This window comes from Copadichromis virginalis, linkage group LG22 (assembly GCF_057382275.1).
Source record: "Copadichromis virginalis isolate Kocher_CV1m ecotype Utaka linkage group LG22, C_Virginalis_male_GT1.1, whole genome shotgun sequence".
Taxonomy (NCBI): domain Eukaryota; kingdom Metazoa; phylum Chordata; class Actinopteri; order Cichliformes; family Cichlidae; genus Copadichromis; species Copadichromis virginalis.
The window spans coordinates 7,167,023-7,190,243 of NC_140638.1; the positions used below are offsets into that span (position 1 = coordinate 7,167,023).

General features: G+C 37.6%; 1 long non-coding RNA gene across 1 annotated transcript; it reads right to left on the minus strand.

Moving 5' to 3' along the window:
• Positions 1 to 16,137, minus strand: LOC146682584 (uncharacterized). The gene is made up of 3 exons (XR_014917428.1): positions 15,541 to 16,137; positions 270 to 1,712; positions 1 to 176 (listed from the first exon to the last, which is right to left on the minus strand). It is a non-coding gene; the product is annotated as an uncharacterized LOC146682584 (long non-coding RNA).
• Positions 16,138 to 23,221: the final 7,084 nt, after the last annotated feature.

Consider the following 23,221-nt stretch of genomic DNA (forward strand, 5'->3'; position numbering starts at 1 on the left):
TCTATGTACAAGCAGTACGTTTATTTACAGTGTGTGGAAATAACAACAATAAATCCCCGTGGTTTCCCCTGACTCCCGTGTCGTGTCTCTCCGTGACCAGTCCGTGTCTCAGTGCTCGCCGCTCCCGTGTCTCAGCACTCCTCGTGCTGGCTGCTGTCTGGCGCTCCACACTTCTCCTGGGGACACAATAGACGCAGCCGTCAGGACACATAACCGCGGGCATACATACACTAACTTAGTTCAAATGGATGACTAACGTGGAGACTCACGCAATGATCCCGCGTCGGTGGGAGCTCCAAGACTCTCCCAAGTAGCTCCCCCGACGAGGCCTGACCAGCAGCAAGTGTGTGGCTTCGGGTGTGGCCAGACCATCAGCAGGGCCACACCCACCAGGCCTGAAGGCGCCCACTGAAACACATATACACACACGCAAACAGGGAGGACAGCAACACCAAATATACATACAATAACAATAATAATATAATTCATAACTGCTCAGGGACCCTGACAATCACCGATGAACATCACATTATCAACTTTGATCTTTTTAAGTCTAGGCCAGAGTTTTATGAACAGCCGTTGGGTGATGGCATCAACTTTTTCAGTAGAGGAAGGTGAACTGGCATTTTTATTGACACGTGTCACCACCTTCTTGATACAGGCTTCCACAGATAACCTGTAATTTTCAGCCTCTTCAGCATCACACAGGGCTGGATTCTGCATAGTGTCGATCAGGTGATTTTTAATGATATCGACCGTCAGTTTTCTCAACACTGGGTCCTCGTTGTTCAGTAACATCAGTAAATGTTTTTCTTTACAGAATGTTTTCTGACGTAGCTCTTGGTAAATGGCCCGGTCGAGATCTTTCAGGTTTTTTTTATGTATATGCAAATCTTTGATCCTGTTGTCAGACAACATGTGTTTTTTTGTGTGTCCCGTTTGGATCTTTAGCCATAAGAATTGTTGTCTTGCCATATTGGTCCATTTGATTGACCTTTATTATAATTACAACACGTGTTTTAACAGGTACCTGTGGAGTTTTTTTTTAGAAGGTCTGTAGTGCGAATTATTTTCAACACGTGTGAGCACAGCATCAATGAGTGCGCTCACATGTTCCTCTTCATCATCATCATAATCGCTGACACTAATGCCAGATGATGATTTTTTCCTCCACTATTGGAAATATATTACTTTTAAATTCTTCTAAACGTGTTTCAGACATGGCTTTAGTTTCTTTGTCCTCGTCATCCTTGGCTCTAACGCACCACGAGAAGAACCTTGCCAGCAGGTTTTTACGGAAGTGGTGATCTTCAAATATGGAAATGATCACCTCTAGGTACGGCTGACCTACGGCTAGCGCAATGATCACGAGATCAGGGCTAATGTCCAGCCGCTTTGATGTCTTTAAAAATCACCTTTTCAAGTTTTTTAATCCCCCTGTGTGTGATTTTGAGAGGCTTTTGCTCAACTTGTGACCACAGAGCTGTGAAGAGGCGCTGCTGAATCATGTCAGATGGCGACACCTTTGCGTCTTTGGAGGCACGTGAAAAATCTTAATTGCCCATTGTTTTTGGAAAAATCTAAATTGCCCATAGGTATGAGTGAATGTGAGTACGAATGTTTAGCCCTGTGACAGACTAGCGACCTGTCCAGGGCGTACCCTGCCTCTCGCCCTGAGATAGCTGCCATAGGCTCCAGCACCCCCTGCGACCCTGAAAAGGAAAAGCGGAAGTTAGGGGTGGGCAACTCCAGGCCTCGAGGGCCGGTGTCCCTGCAGGTTTTAGATGTGTCCTTGAACCAACACAGCTGATATAAATGGCTAAATTAGCTCCTGAAAATGTCCTGAAGTTCTCCAGAGGCCTGGTAACGAACTAATCATGCGATTCAGGTGTGTTGACCCAAGGCGAGATCTAAAACCTGCAGGACACCGGCCCTCGGGGCCTGGATTTGCCCACCCCTGGCGTAAGTGAATCGATGGATAGATACATACACATATACACTGTGCTAACAATTCAAGAAACATTTGGAATATTTTATATCCCTCCCCTCTTTGTCCCTTTTCCCTATGTCCTTGTAGTACTTCTATTTTGTGCCCACAGAGCTGTGAAGAGGCGCTGTTTAATCTGCAACAGCATCCTGCCATGCGATTGAATTCGTCCCTAACCTTTGGGAACCCTCACATAAATTTTATCGAATGGAAAAAGGTTAGCTTTCATCCTCCAGCTTCACTGTGTTTATGTTATGCTAACATAGCTGTATCGCTAGTGATCTCGTAGTACATCATTATGTACCAGCTAGTCCAACCTCAGTAACCCAAAAAAAAAAAAAAAAAAAAGTCACTGCTGTTTAGTTTTCTGTCTTCATTTATGTTGGAAGTGATAGCAGAGCTGTACGTTTAAATTTTTTCAAAACGTCTCTCAGTCAGAACATTATATATTATGTTTAGGTGGCCCTTTCGAGATTTTTTTCCATTGATGTGCAGATCTTTGATTGTGTCGTCAGACAACAGGTGTTTCTTCAAAGATACCTGTGGAGTTTTTTTTAGAAGGTTTGTAGTGCGATTTCTTTGTAGCCCGTGTGAGCACAGCATCAACACTGTAAAATTAATAAATACAAAAATAAAAAATTGTTGCGAAAACTTAAACTCAAGGCAACCCACTGCATTTAGATTTTTAGGTTCTGATGGATAACTTAGTTGAAGCAACTTTTCTCCTAAACTTGAAACCTAACATTTTGTTTTAAAAACAAAATGTTAGGTTTAGTGTTGTTGCTAAAAAAAAAAAAAAATTTTATATCAATTTGGGAACTTCAGGTTCATGCACAAGTTTTGCAAACAAAGTTATATGGTACTATTTACCTAAAAATGCAGCCAAGGCCTCAGGCATTTTTTATATAACCATCTAAATCTATTTACAGAACAATCAGGTGTTCTGCAGCAAATAAGAAGGCACACAAATTATTTGTGCCGGTCCAAAAAAAAAAAAAAGAAAAAGTTTGTGTTCAGTATAAGACAGAAGAGAACAGCACAGGCCTAAACCCTGCAGGTCTGACAACAGGAGGTGTATCAGTCCTGTTTTCCCTGTGGGAACAGCGTTTACACTAGAATCTGCTTTTGATGGCTTTTTTGGAGCAAATGTGACATTCAGCAGTATAACTGACACAATACAAAACAATAACTACACTACACACTAACTCTAGCCTCCAAAAACGCTAAACATCACTAATGTCTCACATTTGAAAACTTGCGCTCTCTTTCTTTTGCTCACCGCTTTCCGTCGCGGGTGTCACTCCTAAAACGGCACCTTCTCCCTAAACAACCAAGTGCCGCATGTTGCCATATCATTTTTTTGATTGGCTGACATGGTAAATTCTAACACCAATCCGGTTGTTCAGTCTGACGTCACTAGCCGTGTCTGGACCTAAACTTCATACATAAGGCGCACCGGATTATAAGGCGCACTGTCAGTTTTTGAGAAAATTAAAGGATTTTGAGTGCGCCTTATGGTCTGAAAATTACAGTACAAATATCCTGTCACATTTGATCTCTGTGAGGTCAGAGGTCAAATTTACAAATTAGTACCTCTTATCTGTGACCTACTCCTACATGAAGTTTGTGTAATCAGAGTAAAACGCCTGTGCAATGTTTTTGTTGACTAACGTGGAGACTCACGAAATGATCCCGCGTCGGTGGGAGCTCCAAGACTCTCCCAAGTAGCTCCCCCGACGAGGCCTGACCAGCAGCAAGTGTGTGGCTTCGGGTGTGGCCAGACCATCAGCAGGGCCACACCCACCAGGCCTGAAGGCACCCACTGAAACACATATACACACACACACACACACACACACACACACACACACACGCAAACAGGGAGAAGGACAGCAACAACAAATATACATACAATAACAATAATAATAATATAATTCATAACTGCTCAGGGACCCTGACAATCACCGATGAACATCACATTATCAACTTTGATCTTTTTAAGTCTAGGCCAGAGTTTTATGAACAGCCGTTGGGTGATGGCATCAACTTTTTCAGTAGAGGAAGGTGAACTGGCATTTTTATTGACACGTGTCACCACCTTCTTGATACAGGCTTCCACAGATAACCTGTAATTTTCAGCCTCTTCAGCATCACACAGGGCTGGATTCTGCATAGTGTCGATCAGGTGATTTTTAATGATATCGACCGTCAGTTTTCTCAACACTGGGTCCTCGTTGTTCAGTAACATCAGTAAATGTTTTTCTTTACAGAATGTTTTCTGACGTAGCTCTTTGTAAATGGCCCGGTCCAGATCTTTCAGGTTTTTTTTATGTATATGCAAATCTTTGATACTGTTGTCAGACAACACGTGTTTTGTTTTTGTTTTTTTCTTGTGTCCCGTTTGGATCTTTAGCCATCAGAATTGTTGTCTTAAGGCCAAGAAAGATGCCAAACGGATTTATTTTACCAAGTGGATCATCATGGCCTTGCCATATTGGTCCATTTGATTGACCTTTATTATAATTACTTAAATAAATTGAAACTGAAAATCCTGCGTCCAGATAAACAAAATCTACTTTTAGGGACTTACACAACAGTAACCAAGTATTTTCTGCCTGCGATCCATACAGCATGAAGAAAGAAGCTTGTGATGAAATGTTCACTTTCCAATACAGTGATGGCATGCTCCTTGAAAACCTTTACAATTACATCATCTGCATATTCATGGTCTAATTCCATGAATATGTATGACATCTGGCTCTTTCCATTTCTGTATTAAGGAGCTATAAACCATATCACATTATCAACTTTGATCTTTTTAAGTCTAGGCCAGAGTTTTATGAACAGCCGTTGGGTGATGGCATCAACTTTTTCCGTAGAGGAAGGTGAACTGGCATTTTTAATGACAAGTGTCACCACCTTCTTGATGCAGGCTTCCACAGATAACCTGTAATTTTCAGCCTCTTCAGCATCACACAGGGCTGGATTCTGCATAGTGTCGATCAGGTGATTTTTAATGATATCGACCGTCAGTTTTCTCAACACTGGGTCCTCGTTGTTCAGTAACATCAGTAAATGTTTTTCTTTACAGAATGTTTTCTGACGTAGCTCTTTGTAAATGGCCCGGTCCAGATCTTTCAGGTTTTTTTTATGTATATGCAAATCTTTGATACTGTTGTCAGACAACACGTGTTTTGTTTTTGTTTTTTTCTTGTGTCCCGTTTGGATCTTTAGCCATCAGAATTGTTGTCTTAAGGCCAAGAAAGATGCCAAACGGATTTATTTTACCAAGTGGATCATCATGGCCTTGCCATATTGGTCCATTTGATTGACCTTTATTATAATTACTTAAATAAATTGAAACTGAAAATCCTGCGTCCAGATAAACAAAATCTACTTTTAGGGACTTACACAACAGTAACCAAGTATTTTCTGCCTGCGATCCATACAGCATGAAGAAAGAAGCTTGTGATGAAATGTTCACTTTCCAATACAGTGATGGCATGCTCCTTGAAAACCTTTACAATTACATCATCTGCATATTCATGGTCTAATTCCATGAATATGTATGACATCTGGCTCTTTCCATTTCTGTATTAAGGAGCTATAAACCATATCACATTATCAACTTTGATCTTTTTAAGTCTAGGCCAGAGTTTTATGAACAGCCGTTGGGTGATGGCATCAACTTTTTCCGTAGAGGAAGGTGAACTGGCATTTTTAATGACAAGTGTCACCACCTTCTTGATGCAGGCTTCCACAGATAACCTGTAATTTTCAGCCTCTTCAGCATCACACAGGGCTGGATTCTGCATAGTGTCGATCAGGTGATTTTTAATGATATCGACCGTTAGTTTTCTCAACACTGGGTCCTCGTCGTTCAGTAACATCAGTAAATGTTTTTCTTTACAGAATGTTTTCTGACGTAGCTCTTGGTAAATGGCCCTGTCGAGATCTTTCAGTTTTTTTTATGTATATGCAGATCTTTGATCCTGTTGTCAGACAACACGTGTTTTAACAGGTACCTGTGGAGTTTTTTTAGAAGGTTTGTAGTGCGAATTCTTCGCAGCCCGTGTGAGCACAGCATCAATGAGTGCGCTCACACATTCTTCTTCATCATCATCATAATTGCTGACAGTAATACCAGATGATGATTTTTTCTCCACTATTGGAAATATATTACTTTTAAATTCTTCTAAACGTGTTTGAGAAATGGCTTTAGTTTGTTCGTCCTCGTCATCCTCGGCTCTAACGCACCACGAGAAGAACCTTGCCAGTAGGCTTTTTTTACGGAAGAGGTGATCTTCAAATATGGAAATGATCACTTCTAGGTATGGCTGACCTACGGCTAGCGCAATGATCACGAGATCAGAGTTAATGTCCAGCCGCTTTGTGATGTCTTTAAAAATCATCTTTTCAAGTTTTACTAACCCTGTTTGTGTAACTTTTGGAATTTTCTGTTCAACCTGTGCCCACAGAGCTGTGAAGAGGCGCTGCTGAATCATGTCAGATGGCGACACCTTTGCCTCTTTTGAGGCACGTGCAATAACAGCATTTATTAGCTCTTTAAACAAGCAGAAATTATATGTGTGTGTGTGTGTGTGTATATATATATATATATATATATATATATATATATATATACATACACGTGTGTGTATTTAATAGTGATGGGATTTCCGGCTCTTTTTAGAGATCCGGCTCTTTCGGTTCGGCTCACTAAAAAGAGCCGGCTCTTTCGGCTCCGAACCGGCTCTTCAGGTTGTTTTGTTGCTTTAATTAATTTATTATTAACAATAATATAAAATTATGCACAAAAGGAATTACTAACATAAAAACAAGTGGTTTTATTTATATATGTTTATATATAAATATATGCGGTGGCCCCTAGAGACAAAACACGTACAAACTCCAAAACACATTTCTAGCATGAACTGAACTTCCAAAGCAGAGCTACTAGATCACTTAAATTACACAATTGAAAGCATGTGTGTATTGTTTGTGTATTTATACACAGGCACTCATATATATATTCAAATAATTTAAAAAAAAGTTCATTTACCTGTTATTACCACACACCAAATCCGGTCGTTGGTACTTGCTGGCTTGTGTAGCCACAAGATAACAAAGGCTCAACACTGCGCCCAGCATCCTGGAGCACTTCTGTTGTCTTTTGTACGTGTTTTGAGTTTTTATGTGCTTCTGAGTTTTTACGTGCTTCGGAATTTGTACGTGTTTTTACGTGTTTTGGAGTTTTTACGTGTTTTGGAGTTTGTACGTGTTTTTACGTGTTTTGGAGTTTGTACATGCTTCAGAGTTCGTACGTGATTTGAAGTTTGTATGTGCTTTGTCTCTAGGGGCCACCGTAAATATACTTTTATTTATTCACTCCACATAAAATGTAATAAATAAATCATATAATACAAAAATCAACTATTCACATTTCAAGTTTTAACTATTTAAATTTTCAGCTTTTTCCTTTCACAAATTTAAAGTGAAAAGAACACAAAACACTGCAAACCACAACACAATTAAATATAAATTATAATATGAAAACTAAAAGAACATGCATATTCTCTGTCATATGGACCTGCATGAATAAACTTTCTCAATCCTTTATCATCTGCAACTGAAAATAGTTGTGGATGATTACTATACCTTTCTAATGTTGTTGTCCCTGCCTCTCTTTCTCTCTCTCTGGCTCTGTTCCTGTGCTACTGAGTGTAACTACCGCCCCTCCCCCCTCTGCCCAGCATAAAGCACAAGGCTCGCGTGCAGAGTGAAGCGGAAAAAAAGTGCGAGAGAGAGGCTGAGAGAAAGGAAAAAAAAAAAAGAAAACCCACGTGACGGCTCGCGATAAGGAGCCGGCTCTAAGAGCCATTTCGTTCGCGAACGACCCATCACTACTGCATAGTGTCGATCAGGTGATTTTTAATGATATCGACCGTCAGTTTTCTCAACACTGGGTCCTCGTTGTTCAGTAACATCAGTAAATGTTTTTCTTTACAGAATGTTTTCTGACGTAGCTCTTTGTAAATGGCCCGGTCCAGATCTTTCAGGTTTTTTTTATGTATATGCAAATCTTTGATACTGTTGTCAGACAACACGTGTTTTGTTTTTGTTTTTTTCTTGTGTCCCGTTTGGATCTTTAGCCATCAGAATTGTTGTCTTAAGGCCAAGAAAGATGCCAAACGGATTTATTTTACCAAGTGGATCATCATGGCCTTGCCATATTGGTCCATTTGATTGACCTTTTATTATAATTACTTAAATAAATTGAAACTGAAAATCCTGCGTCCAGATAAACAAAATCTACTTTTAGGGACTTACACAACAGTAACCAAGTATTTTCTGCCTGCGATCCATACAGCATGAAGAAAGAAGCTTGTGATGAAATGTTCACTTTCCAATACAGTGATGGCATGCTCCTTGAAAACCTTTACAATTACATCATCTGCATATTCATGGTCTAATTCCATGAATATGTATGACATCTGGCTCTTTCCATTTCTGTATTAAGGAGCTATAAACCATATCACATTATCAACTTTGATCTTTTTAAGTCTAGGCCAGAGTTTTATGAACAGCCGTTGGGTGATGGCATCAACTTTTTCCGTAGAGGAAGGTGAACTGGCATTTTTAATGACAAGTGTCACCACCTTCTTGATGCAGGCTTCCACAGATAACCTGTAATTTTCAGCCTCTTCAGCATCACACAGGGCTGGATTCTGCATAGTGTCGATCAGGTGATTTTTAATGATATCGACCGTCAGTTTTCTCAACACTGGGTCCTCGTTGTTCAGTAACATCAGTAAATGTTTTTCTTTACAGAATGTTTTCTGACGTAGCTCTTTGTAAATGGCCCGGTCCAGATCTTTCAGGTTTTTTTTATGTATATGCAAATCTTTGATACTGTTGTCAGACAACACGTGTTTTGTTTTTGTTTTTTTCTTGTGTCCCGTTTGGATCTTTAGCCATCAGAATTGTTGTCTTAAGGCCAAGAAAGATGCCAAACGGATTTATTTTACCAAGTGGATCATCATGGCCTTGCCATATTGGTCCATTTGATTGACCTTTATTATAATTACTTAAATAAATTGAAACTGAAAATCCTGCGTCCAGATAAACAAAATCTACTTTTAGGGACTTACACAACAGTAACCAAGTATTTTCTGCCTGCGATCCATACAGCATGAAGAAAGAAGCTTGTGATGAAATGTTCACTTTCCAATACAGTGATGGCATGCTCCTTGAAAACCTTTACAATTACATCATCTGCATATTCATGGTCTAATTCCATGAATATGTATGACATCTGGCTCTTTCCATTTCTGTATTAAGGAGCTATAAACCATATCACATTATCAACTTTGATCTTTTTAAGTCTAGGCCAGAGTTTTATGAACAGCCGTTGGGTGATGGCATCAACTTTTTCCGTAGAGGAAGGTGAACTGGCATTTTTAATGACAAGTGTCACCACCTTCTTGATGCAGGCTTCCACAGATAACCTGTAATTTTCAGCCTCTTCAGCATCACACAGGGCTGGATTCTGCATAGTGTCGATCAGGTGATTTTTAATGATATCGACCGTCAGTTTTCTCAACACTGGGTCCTCGTCGTTCAGTAACATCAGTAAATGTTTTTCTTTACAGAATGTTTTCTGACGTAGCTCTTTGTAAATGGCCCGGTCCAGATCTTTCAGGTTTTTTTTATGTATATGCAAATCTTTGATACTGTTGTCAGACAACACGTGTTTTGTTTTTGTTTTTTTCTTGTGTCCCGTTTGGATCTTTAGCCATCAGAATTGTTGTCTTAAGGCCAAGAAAGATGCCAAACGGATTTATTTTACCAAGTGGATCATCATGGCCTTGCCATATTGGTCCATTTGATTGACCTTTATTATAATTACTTAAATAAATTGAAACTGAAAATCCTGCGTCCAGATAAACAAAATCTACTTTTAGGGACTTACACAACAGTAACCAAGTATTTTCTGCCTGCGATCCATACAGCATGAAGAAAGAAGCTTGTGATGAAATGTTCACTTTCCAATACAGTGATGGCATGCTCCTTGAAAACCTTTACAATTACATCATCTGCATATTCATGGTCTAATTCCATGAATATGTATGACATCTGGCTCTTTCCATTTCTGTATTAAGGAGCTATAAACCATATCACATTATCAACTTTGATCTTTTTAAGTCTAGGCCAGAGTTTTATGAACAGCCGTTGGGTGATGGCATCAACTTTTTCCGTAGAGGAAGGTGAACTGGCATTTTTAATGACAAGTGTCACCACCTTCTTGATGCAGGCTTCCACAGATAACCTGTAATTTTCAGCCTCTTCAGCATCACACAGGGCTGGATTCTGCATAGTGTCGATCAGGTGATTTTTAATGATATCGACCGTTAGTTTTCTCAACACTGGGTCCTCGTCGTTCAGTAACATCAGTAAATGTTTTTCTTTACAGAATGTTTTCTGACGTAGCTCTTGGTAAATGGCCCTGTCGAGATCTTTCAGTTTTTTTTCATGTATATGCAGATCTTTGATCCTGTTGTCAGACAACACGTGTTTTAACAGATACCTGTGGAGTTTTTTTAGAAGGTCTGTAGTGCGATTTATTTGCAGCTCGTGTGAGCACAGCATCAATGAGTGCGCTCACATGTTCTTCTTCATCATCATCATAATCGCTGACACTAATGCCAGATGATGATTTTTTCTCCAGTATCCGAAATATATTACTTTTAAATTCTTCTAAACGTGTTTCAGACATGGCTTTAGTTTGTTCGTCCTCGTCATCCTCGGCTCTAACGCACCACGAGAAGAACCTTGCCAGTAGGCTTTTTTTACGGAAGAGGTGATCTTCAAATATGGAAATGATCACTTCTAGGTATGGCTGACCTACGGCTAGCGCAATGATCACAAGATCAGAGTTGATGTCCAGCCGCTTTGTGATGTCTTTAAAAATCACCTTTTCAAGTTTTATTAACCCTGTTTGTGTAACTTTTAGAATTTTCTGTTCAACCTGTGCCCACAGAGCTGTGAAGAGGCGCTGCTGAATCATGTCAGATGGCAACACCTTTGCCTCTTTTGAGGCACGTGCAATAACAGCATTTATTAGCTCTTTAAACAAGCAGAAATTATATGTGTGTGTATATATATATATATATATATATATATATATATATATATATATATATATATACTCTTGGCATTCTTAAAGTTTGGTTGAAGAAAGTAACGTATATAGTATTGTTAGCAAAATGCATTGTACTCCTAGAGTAATGTGATGACTGGTTATTTTGAAAGCAGGATTTTTAAAATGAAGTTGTTAATCCAGCTGCTAATCCAAATGGCAATCCTTGAGCTAATAATTTTTAAAAAGCATTTTGAAAATCAGTTTAATAATCCTCTACGAAATAGCGTGTCCCTGAGGCAACAAACCACATTTTCATGCCTCACACTGACCCTTCAAAAAAAACAAACAACTGTTTTTCAAATAATTAAGTTTTTTAAAAGACATTTTGAAAATCTATAAAAATCATGGCATCAACTTTTTCAAAACAGGAAAGTGAACTGGCATTTTCGGTCACCACCTTCTTGATACAGGCTTCCACAGATAACCTGTAATTTTCAGCCTCTTCAGCTTCACACAGGGCTGGATTCTGCATATTCTCGATCAGGTGATTTTTAATGATATCGACCGTTAGTTTTCTCAACACTGGGTCCTCGTCGTTCAGTAACATCAGTAAATGTTTTTCTTTACAGAATGTTTTCTGACGTAGCTCTTGGTAAATGGCCCTGTCCAGATCTTTCAGTTTTTTTTCATGTATATGCAGATCTTTGATCCTGTTGTCAGACAACACGTGTTTTAACAGGTACCTGTGGAGTTTTTTTAGAAGGTTTGTAGTGCGAATTCTTCGCAGCCCGTGTGAGCACAGCATCAATGAGTGCGCTCACACATTCTTCTTCATCATCATCATAATTGCTGACAGTAATACCAGATGATGATTTTTTCTCCACTATTGGAAATATATTACTTTTAAATTCTTCTAAACGTGTTTGAGAAATGGCTTTAGTTTGTTCGTCCTCGTCATCCTCGGCTCTAACGCACCACGAGAAGAACCTTGCCAGTAGGCTTTTTTTACGGAAGAGGTGATCTTCAAATATGGAAATGATCACTTCTAGGTATGGCTGACCTACGGCTAGCGCAATGATCACGAGATCAGAGTTAATGTCCAGCCGCTTTGTGATGTCTTTAAAAATCATCTTTTCAAGTTTTACTAACCCTGTTTGTGTAACTTTTGGAATTTTCTGTTCAACCTGTGCCCACAGAGCTGTGAAGAGGCGCTGCTGAATCATGTCAGATGGCGACACCTTTGCCTCTTTTGAGGCACGTGCAATAACAGCATTTATTAGCTCTTTAAACAAGCAGAAATTATATGTGTGTGTGTGTGTATGTATATATATATATATATATATATGCATACACGTGTGTGTATTTAATAGTGATGGGATTTCCGGCTCTTTTTAGAGATCCGGCTCTTTCGGTTCGGCTCACTAAAAAGAGCCGGCTCTTTCGGCTCCGAACCGGCTCTTCAGGTTGTTTTGTTGCTTTAATTAATTTATTATTAACAATAATATAAAATTATGCACAAAAGGAATTACTAACATAAAAACAAGTGGTTTTATTTATATATGTTTATATATAAATATATGCGGTGGCCCCTAGAGACAAAACACGTACAAACTCCAAAACACATTTCTAGCATGAACTGAACTTCCAAAGCAGAGCTACTAGATCACTTAAATTACACAATTGAAAGCATGTGTGTATTGTTTGTGTATTTATACACAGGCACTCATATATATATTCAAATAATTTAAAAAAAAGTTCATTTACCTGTTATTACCACACACCAAATCCGGTCGTTGGTACTTGCTGGCTTGTGTAGCCACAAGATAACAAAGGCTCAACACTGCGCCCAGCATCCTGGAGCACTTCTGTTGTCTTTTGTACGTGTTTTGAGTTTTTATGTGCTTCTGAGTTTTTACGTGCTTCGGAATTTGTACGTGTTTTTACGTGTTTTGGAGTTTTTACGTGTTTTGGAGTTTGTACGTGTTTTTACGTGTTTTGGAGTTTGTACATGCTTCAGAGTTCGTACGTGATTTGAAGTTTGTATGTGCTTTGTCTCTAGGGGCCACCGTAAATATACTTTTATTTATTCACTCCACATAAAATGTAATAAATAAATCATATAATACAAAAATCAACTATTCACATTTCAAGTTTTAACTATTTAAATTTTCAGCTTTTTCCTTTCACAAATTTAAAGTGAAAAGAACACAAAACACTGCAAACCACAACACAATTAAATATAAATTATAATATGAAAACTAAAAGAACATGCATATTCTCTGTCATATGGACCTGCATGAATAAACTTTCTCAATCCTTTATCATCTGCAACTGAAAATAGTTGTGGATGATTACTATACCTTTCTAATGTTGTTGTCCCTGCCTCTCTTTCTCTCTCTCTGGCTCTGTTCCTGTGCTACTGAGTGTAACTACCGCCCCTCCCCCCTCTGCCCAGCATAAAGCACAAGGCTCGCGTGCAGAGTGAAGCGGAAAAAAAGTGCGAGAGAGAGGCTGAGAGAAAGGGAAAAAAAAAAAGAAAACCCACGTGACGGCTCGCGATAAGGAGCCGGCTCTAAGAGCCATTTCGTTCGCGAACGACCCATCACTACTGCATAGTGTCGATCAGGTGATTTTTAATGATATCGACCGTCAGTTTTCTCAACACTGGGTCCTCGTTGTTCAGTAACATCAGTAAATGTTTTTCTTTACAGAATGTTTTCTGACGTAGCTCTTTGTAAATGGCCCGGTCCAGATCTTTCAGGTTTTTTTTATGTATATGCAAATCTTTGATACTGTTGTCAGACAACACGTGTTTTGTTTTTGTTTTTTTCTTGTGTCCCGTTTGGATCTTTAGCCATCAGAATTGTTGTCTTAAGGCCAAGAAAGATGCCAAACGGATTTATTTTACCAAGTGGATCATCATGGCCTTGCCATATTGGTCCATTTGATTGACCTTTATTATAATTACTTAAATAAATTGAAACTGAAAATCCTGCGTCCAGATAAACAAAATCTACTTTTAGGGACTTACACAACAGTAACCAAGTATTTTCTGCCTGCGATCCATACAGCATGAAGAAAGAAGCTTGTGATGAAATGTTCACTTTCCAATACAGTGATGGCATGCTCCTTGAAAACCTTTACAATTACATCATCTGCATATTCATGGTCTAATTCCATGAATATGTATGACATCTGGCTCTTTCCATTTCTGTATTAAGGAGCTATAAACCATATCACATTATCAACTTTGATCTTTTTAAGTCTAGGCCAGAGTTTTATGAACAGCCGTTGGGTGATGGCATCAACTTTTTCCGTAGAGGAAGGTGAACTGGCATTTTTAATGACAAGTGTCACCACCTTCTTGATGCAGGCTTCCACAGATAACCTGTAATTTTCAGCCTCTTCAGCTTCACACAGGGCTGGATTCTGGGTCCTCCTCGTTCAATCCGGTTGTTCAGTCTGACGTCACTAGCCGTGTCTGGACCTAAACTCCGCTGCAGGTTCACATGACAAACGATCACTATGGCATTACTGAGAGTTGAAAAACTGTCTAAAGTCTTTCATCTTTAATAAAATGATCAGCGTTCTGTTCTACCAGGTGTAACAATTGAGTTTAACATCCAGGCACCCATGAAAACGAAATTTATGACATTTAACGGAGTTAGAAGTTAGCAGGGAGTTAGCTCGCTAGCTTCTATCTAAATACAATATAGCATGTCCTGACTGCGGGGTTTTGGAAACAAATTAAACCCTACAGCTGTTATCACTTCCAGCATAAATGAAGACAGGAAACTAAACAGCAGTGACGTTTGTAGGGTTATTGAAGTTTGGCTAGCTGGTATATAATGATGTGCTACGTGACCGCTAGCGACACAGCTATGTTAGCATAATATAAACAAGCTAACTTTTTTCCCCCCACTCGATAAAGTTAACGTGAGTGTTCTCGGTGGAGGACTCCACCACCCCGTTCACACAGAAACTAAACCACATTTTTTTGGCTAAATATGATTTGAACAAATTAAACAACATGGCAGCGGGGGCCCCCGAAATTATTTATTTATTTTAAAAAGCGGTGGGGGGTTTGCCATGAGCGAGCTATATTTTATTTTGTCGGGTTTCTTTCGTTCGGTGGTATGGCGAACACCCCCTACATGAAATACACGTAGGGGGTGTCGTGGAGGCTTGTCAGACATGAGCGCGCCTGTTTGGAAGGGATGCTTGTCGGATTTACATTATTTTGTGACATGGCGATTTTTATACGAAAACTTTAAAGCACTATTTCATGATGGAAAACATTAAAGTTGCTCACGAGGGCATTCAAGCAGCACGATTGAGTAAAACAGTCTAGGGGGATCTTAAATGAGGTAGTAAACACATATAAATCCACATTAAAAGAAACAGTACTTGCCTTCAGAAAGTTGAGATGAACACCTTAGCTGCATCCAGCTCCTGGCGTAAAAAGCCTCGTGTTCGCATTAAGGCAGACGGCCAGGTGGCTTTCAGTCCTTGCAAAAGTGCATCGTAGACCCCGTAGTATCCAAAAATATGACATGCGCATGCGTGCTCAGGCACAGAAAGGCGCCAACAGCTTCAACTCATGTAAAACTTGAATTCATTCATTTTGCCAGCAATAAAGTTCATGTGAGACCAACTTTTGCTCCAAAACGTTAAAGGATTAGTTGAAACCCTTAATGTATTTGAGTTTATGGGGCAACTCAGCTTTTATTGTTGAATTGTGAAAGAAATGACTGTAAGCAAGTTTGATTTTTTACAGTGAATGAGTGCGCTGACACTAATGCCAGATGATGATTTTTTTCTCCAGTATTGGAAATATATTACTTTTAAATTCTTCTAAACGTGTTTCAGAAATTGCTTTAGCTTCTGCGTCTTCATCATCCTCGGCTCTAACGCACCACGAGAAGAACCTTGGCAGTAGATTTCTTTTTTTTAGGGAAGAGGTGATCTTCAAATATGGAAATGATCATCAAATCAAATCAAATCACTTTTATTGTCACATCACATGTGCAGGCACACTGGCACAGCACATGCGAGTGAAATTCTTGTGTGCGAGCCCCACAAGCAACAGAGATGTGCAAACACAACAACACAAACGAGCAAAATACAAGAATGGCCAACCTGAAACTAATAAATATATGTACAATATATAATAGTGTATGCATTTCTGGATGTGTATACTAAATATTTTCCTACGTGTGTGTGTGTGTGTGTGTGTGTGAGTTTGCTTGTGTCAAAATTGGGGACTTCTGTCAGCTCACACACCAGTCAATTGGGGACACCTCTACCTTTGGGGACCAAAACCACCGTCCCCAATTAGATTTACCTCTAACAACGTTCAGCATGCTCTAAAACATATTTTAATCCAAAAATCTCAGCTGTCCCCAAAAGTGACATTTTTTAGATTTTTTGTGTATGTGTATGACATTGCCCCCAAAAATTTTTGCAATCTGTGTATAACTCTATGTTGCCCCTAGTGGAAGTGTGTGAAATTGCAAGAATTTCCACTGTCCCCAAAAGTGACATATCTTAGATTTTTTTGTGTGTGTATTACCTCTCCCTAACCCTTATATTATTATAGTGTAAGATTTCTTTTAATATACTGATCTTTTTTGAAGATCTTATTCAACATTCTTCTGTATGAATGGTTTTATATAAACAAACATTTGTTCTCTTGACTGAATAATAGAAATCAGTAGACTATTTAGTAGATTATATTTTCAAAGGGTAAAGAAGACACTAGAAAATACAAAAGAGTCATATTTCACGTAATTATGATATAAATAGTTTTAATATTTTTTAAAGAATTATTTGGCATGATGTGAAGCAGATGCATGAAATAATGGAGCACTTTAGGTTCATATTTGCTTTCTGAACTGCAGCTTGACATAAATTACTCTAAATTCTTGATACTTTTATTGCAAAATATTTAAGATATTTCTTGAATTTCTGTTGGATGGTGCAGGGATCCAAAATTTGGTGAAACAGCTGAGCTAAATTTAAATTTCAATGTTAATACCTTTTAGGCAGTATGTAAAATACTGCCTAAAAGGCATAAAAAGTCACAAGCATATGGCATAAAACTTAATTCTCACCAAAGTTTCTTTAAGAGCTGATCAAAAACTGTGTAAGACAATGGTCATTACATATGGATCATGACAGAAAAAAAATTATATCCTGGATACAAGTGGGAAAGATTAGCTTCTGTAGCATGGTTGACTGGGCCTTAGAGATATGTGCAGAGCTTGACTCAAGTCAAGTTCAAAGTCAGCTTTATTGTGAAAACCCACATGTACAGATGATACACAGGAATTTTAAATTGTAATGCTCCCACGGTCTACAGTGTACAGTGAAAAACTTAAAGATAAAAACAAAACAAAAGTCCTATGTACAACATAATACAATGAACACTAGTGTCATACAATCAGAGTGCTTTTGGGAAAGAGTTCGTGTGCAAGTGGGGGTGGGGCAGTAAGTCAAAGGGCAATGTTTAGAGTTTTGTATGTCTGTCGGGTGGGGGGGCTCAGAGGAAAGAGATGAATGCAGGTCTGGAGTTCGTGTGTGTGTGAGAGTGAAGAGGGACAGAGCAGGGACAGCCTAAAGATAGGGGAGGTGAGGTAAGACCTCTATGTCACCATAGGCCTTGATCGCAGCCATAGAGGTGTGTGCAAGCAGCAGCATGTAGAGCAGCTTTAAAGGTATGAAAAGTGATTAAAACTTTTTTAGTTTTTAATACCTATATCTTAAGGGTTCTGCTGACAAGTTTCAGCATTTTCTGTTTGAATGTAAGAAAGTTATTTAGTAATAACTGCTAATACTGGTTTGCTAGATGTGCCCTTGATGATTTGGGGAAAAAAAGACTTGAGCTAATTAGCCCGAAAAAGCTAGCCACATATAAGTTACACATTCAGAGCCGTCTTGGATTAAACATCAAGGGATGTTTGAATGAACCAAACTTTCAATATTTTAGGGGATTTAATTTTTTTTATGCTTTTATGATTCTAAAATAATAAAGGATGTTTATTAGCATCCTTAAGTTTTTCATGTGCAAGCTAACAATGAGGATTATCTTGTTAATTAAGAGAGGCTGATGAAACGGAAAAAATAAATAAGCTTTATAAAGAGGAATATTATGCTATTTGTTTAATTAATTAATTTATTATTCTGAAACAAAGAAACATAAATAAGCTGCAGGATTTTGAATGTCCGCATTTAGGTTAAAGTGGAGTGTATTTGTGTTAGAAACGTCCCCAAAAGTCATAAGAATATGGCATACTAGTGACTATAGTTGGATATAGTTTTGTATTTTTTTTTTTTGATATCATGTCCCTATTTTCTGTATAAACCTATCCATGAAGTCAGAGAACAATTTATCAATGATTCCCACACTCAAGTAAGGGCTATGTTGTAAAATCCTTCATTATGTCTAAGATTTGAAAATATGGAACAAATACCAATCAGAATGAGGATTAAGATAAAGCAATCCATCCCCCACATCATTACACATACCTCAACATATGCATATGTTTAATAATCAGAGTTCATTGTATTTACCAGTTCCAGTTATTTACCAGTTATTGTATTTTTAAAAATAGTGTCATGTCCCTTTTTCAGTATAACTCCATACATGAAGTTCGAGAACAATTTATCAATGATCCCCACACTCAAGTAAGGGTTATGTTAAAAAAAAAACCAACCTCTTCATTATGTCTAAGATTTAAAAATACAGAACAAATACCTTAATATATGCGTGTGTTTAATGATCAGAGTTCATTGTATTTACCAGTTCCCTAAGGAAAGTTTCCCACTGAATGTCCCCATTTAGGTTAAAGAGGAGTGTATTTGTGTTAGAAACATCCCCAAAAGTCATAAGTATACTGTATGGCATACCTATGACTATGGTCAGATATGTTTTTGTATTGTTTTTTACAAATAGTGTCATGTCCCTTTTTCAGTATAACTCAATACATGAAGTTCGAGAACAATTTATCAGTGATCACCACACTCAAGAGTTATGTTGTAAAATCCTTCATTATGTCAAAGATATGACAATATGGAACAGTTACCAATCAGACTGAGGACTAAGATAAAGCAATCCATCCCCCAAATCATTACACATATCTTAATATATGCAGATGTTTAATAATCCGAGTTCATTGTATTAACCAGTTCCCTAAGGAAAGTTTCCCATTGAATGTCCCCATTTAGGTTAAAGCGGATTGTATTTGTGTTAAAAACGTCCCCAAAGGTCATAAGCATATGGCATACTAATGACTATAGTCGGATATGTTTTTGTATTGTTTTTTAAAAATAGTGTCATGTCCCTTTTTCAGTATAACTCCATACATGAAGTTCGAGAACAATTTATCAGTGATCACCACACTCAAGAGTTATGTTGTAAAATCCTTCATTATGTCAAAGATATGAAAATATGGAACAAATACCAATCAGAAGGAGGATTAAGATAAAGTAATCCATCCCCCAAATCATTACACATACCTCAACATATGCATATGTTGAGGTATGAAACATATGCATATGTTGAGGTATGTGTAATGAGTTCGTTGTATTTACCAGTTCCCTAAGGAAAGTTTCTCATTGAATGTCCCCATTTAGGTTAAAGCGGAGTGTATTTGTGTTAGAAACGTCCCCAAAAGTCATAAGTATATGGCATTCTAATGACTATAGTTGGATATGCTTTGGGATTTTTTAAAAGATGTTATCATGTTCCCTTTTTCTGTATAAATCTACCTATAAAGTCAACAAACAATTTATCAGTGATCACCTCACTCAAGTAAGGGTTATTGTTGTAAAATCCTTCATTATGTCTAAGATTTGAAAATATGGAACAAATACCAATCAGAATGAGGACTAAGATAAAGCAATCCATCCCCCAAATCATTACACATATCTTAATATATGCAGATGTTTAATAATCCGAGTTCATTGTATTAACCAGTTCCCTAACGAAAGTTTCCCATTGAATGTCCCCATTTAGGTTAAAGCGGATTGTATTTGTGTTAAAAACGTCCCCAAAGGTCATAAGCATATGGCATACTAATGACTATAGTTGGATATGCTTTGTATTTTTTTAAAAAAATAGTGTCATGTCCCTTTTTCAGTATAAATCTATCCATGAAGTCTGTAAACAATTTATCAATGATCCCCACACTCAAGCAAGGGTTATGTTAAAAAAAAGAACAACCCCTTCATTATGTCTAAGATTTAAAAATACAGAACAAATACCAATCAGAATGAGGACTAAGATAAAGAAATCAATCCGAAAAGTAGTTACACATACCTTAACATATGCATGTGTTTAATGATCAGAGTTCATTGTATTAACCAGTTCCCTAACGAAAGTTTCCCATTGAATGTCCCCATTTAGGTTAAAGCGGAGTGTATTTGTGTTAAAAACGTCCCCAAAAGTCATAAGCATATGGCATACTAATGACTATAGTTGGATATGCTTTGTATTTTTTTTTAAAATACTATCATGTCCCCTTTTCAGTATAAATCTATTCATGAAGTCTGTAAACAATTTATCAATGATCCCCACAGTCAAGCAAGGGTTATGTTGTAAAATCCTTCATTATGTCAAAGATATGACAATATGGAACAGTTACCAATCAGACTGAGGACTAAGATAAAGCAATCCATCCCCCAAATCATTACACATATCTTAATATATGCAGATGTTTAATAATCCGAGTTCATTGTATTAACCAGTTCCCTAAGGAAAGTTTCCCATTGAATGTCCCCATTTAGGTTAAAGCGGATTGTATTTGTGTTAAAAACGTCCCCAAAGGTCATAAGCATATGGCATACTAATGACTATAGTCGGATATGTTTTTGTATTGTTTTTTAAAAATAGTGTCATGTCCCTTTTTCAGTATAACTCCATACATGAAGTTCGAGAACAATTTATCAGTGATCACCACACTCAAGAGTTATGTTGTAAAATCCTTCATTATGTCAAAGATATGAAAATATGGAACAAATACCAATCAGAAGGAGGATTAAGATAAAGTAATCCATCCCCCAAATCATTACACATACCTCAACATATGCATATGTTGAGGTATGAAACATATGCATATGTTGAGGTATGTGTAATGAGTTCGTTGTATTTACCAGTTCCCTAAGGAAAGTTTCTCATTGAATGTCCCCATTTAGGTTAAAGCGGAGTGTATTTGTGTTAGAAACGTCCCCAAAAGTCATAAGTATATGGCATTCTAATGACTATAGTTGGATATGCTTTGGGATTTTTTAAAAGATGTTATCATGTTCCCTTTTTCTGTATAAATCTACCTATAAAGTCAACAAACAATTTATCAGTGATCACCTCACTCAAGTAAGGGTTATTGTTGTAAAATCCTTCATTATGTCTAAGATTTGAAAATATGGAACAAATACCAATCAGAATGAGGACTAAGATAAAGCAATCCATCCCCCAAATCATTACACATATCTTAATATATGCAGATGTTTAATAATCCGAGTTCATTGTATTAACCAGTTCCCTAACGAAAGTTTCCCATTGAATGTCCCCATTTAGGTTAAAGCGGATTGTATTTGTGTTAAAAACGTCCCCAAAGGTCATAAGCATATGGCATACTAATGACTATAGTTGGATATGCTTTGTATTTTTTTAAAAAAATAGTGTCATGTCCCTTTTTCAGTATAAATCTATCCATGAAGTCTGTAAACAATTTATCAATGATCCCCACACTCAAGCAAGGGTTATGTTAAAAAAAAGAACAACCCCTTCATTATGTCTAAGATTTAAAAATACAGAACAAATACCAATCAGAATGAGGACTAAGATAAAGAAATCAATCCGAAAAGTAGTTACACATACCTTAACATATGCATGTGTTTAATGATCAGAGTTCATTGTATTAACCAGTTCCCTAACGAAAGTTTCCCATTGAATGTCCCCATTTAGGTTAAAGCGGAGTGTATTTGTGTTAAAAACGTCCCCAAAAGTCATAAGCATATGGCATACTAATGACTATAGTTGGATATGCTTTGTATTTTTTTTTAAAATACTATCATGTCCCCTTTTCAGTATAAATCTATTCATGAAGTCTGTAAACAATTTATCAATGATCCCCACAGTCAAGCAAGGGTTATGTTGTAAAATCCTTCATTATGTCTAAGATTTGAAAATATGGAACAAATGCCAATCAGAATGAGGACTAAGATACAGCAATCCATCCTCCAGATCATTACACATACTTTAACACAGGGGTCCCCAATCCCAGTCCACGAGGGCCGGTGTCCCTGCAGGTTTTAGATATGTCCTTGATCCATCACAGCTGATTTAAATGGATAAATTACCATCTCAACATGTCTTGAATTGTGATTCAGGTGTGTTGACCCCAGGTGAGATCTAAAACCTGCAGGGACACCGGCCCTCGTGGACTGGGATTGGGGACGCATGCTTTAACATGAGCAAATATTTAATAATCAGAGTTCATTGTGTTTACCAGTTCCCTAAGGAAAGTTTCCCATTGAATGTCCCCATTTAGGTTAAAGCGGAGTGTATTTGTGTTAACAACGTCCCCAAAAGTCATAAGTATATGGCATACTAATGACTATAGTTGGATATTTTTCATAATTTTTTTCTAAAAATAGTATCATGTTCTTTTTCAGTATAAATCTATCCATGAAGTCTGTAAACAATTTATCAATGATCCCCACACTCAAGGGTTATGTTAAAAAAAAAAAACCTTCACTATGTCTAAGATTTAAAAATACGGAACAAATACCAATCAGAATGAGGACTAAGATAAAGAAATCCATCCGAAAAGTAGTTACACATACCTTAACACATGCAGATGTTTAATAATCAGAGTTTATTGTATTAACTAGTTCCCTAAGGAAAGTTTCCCATTGAATGTTCCCATTTACGTTAAAGCGGAGTGTTTTTGTGTTAGAAACGTCCCCAAAAGTCATAAGAGTCAGGTATACCAATAACTATTGTTGCATATGTTTTTGCAATTTTTAAATGGAGGTATATTTCTGTATTTAGTATTAATCTACCCTTGAGATCAGTGACAAAACCGTTA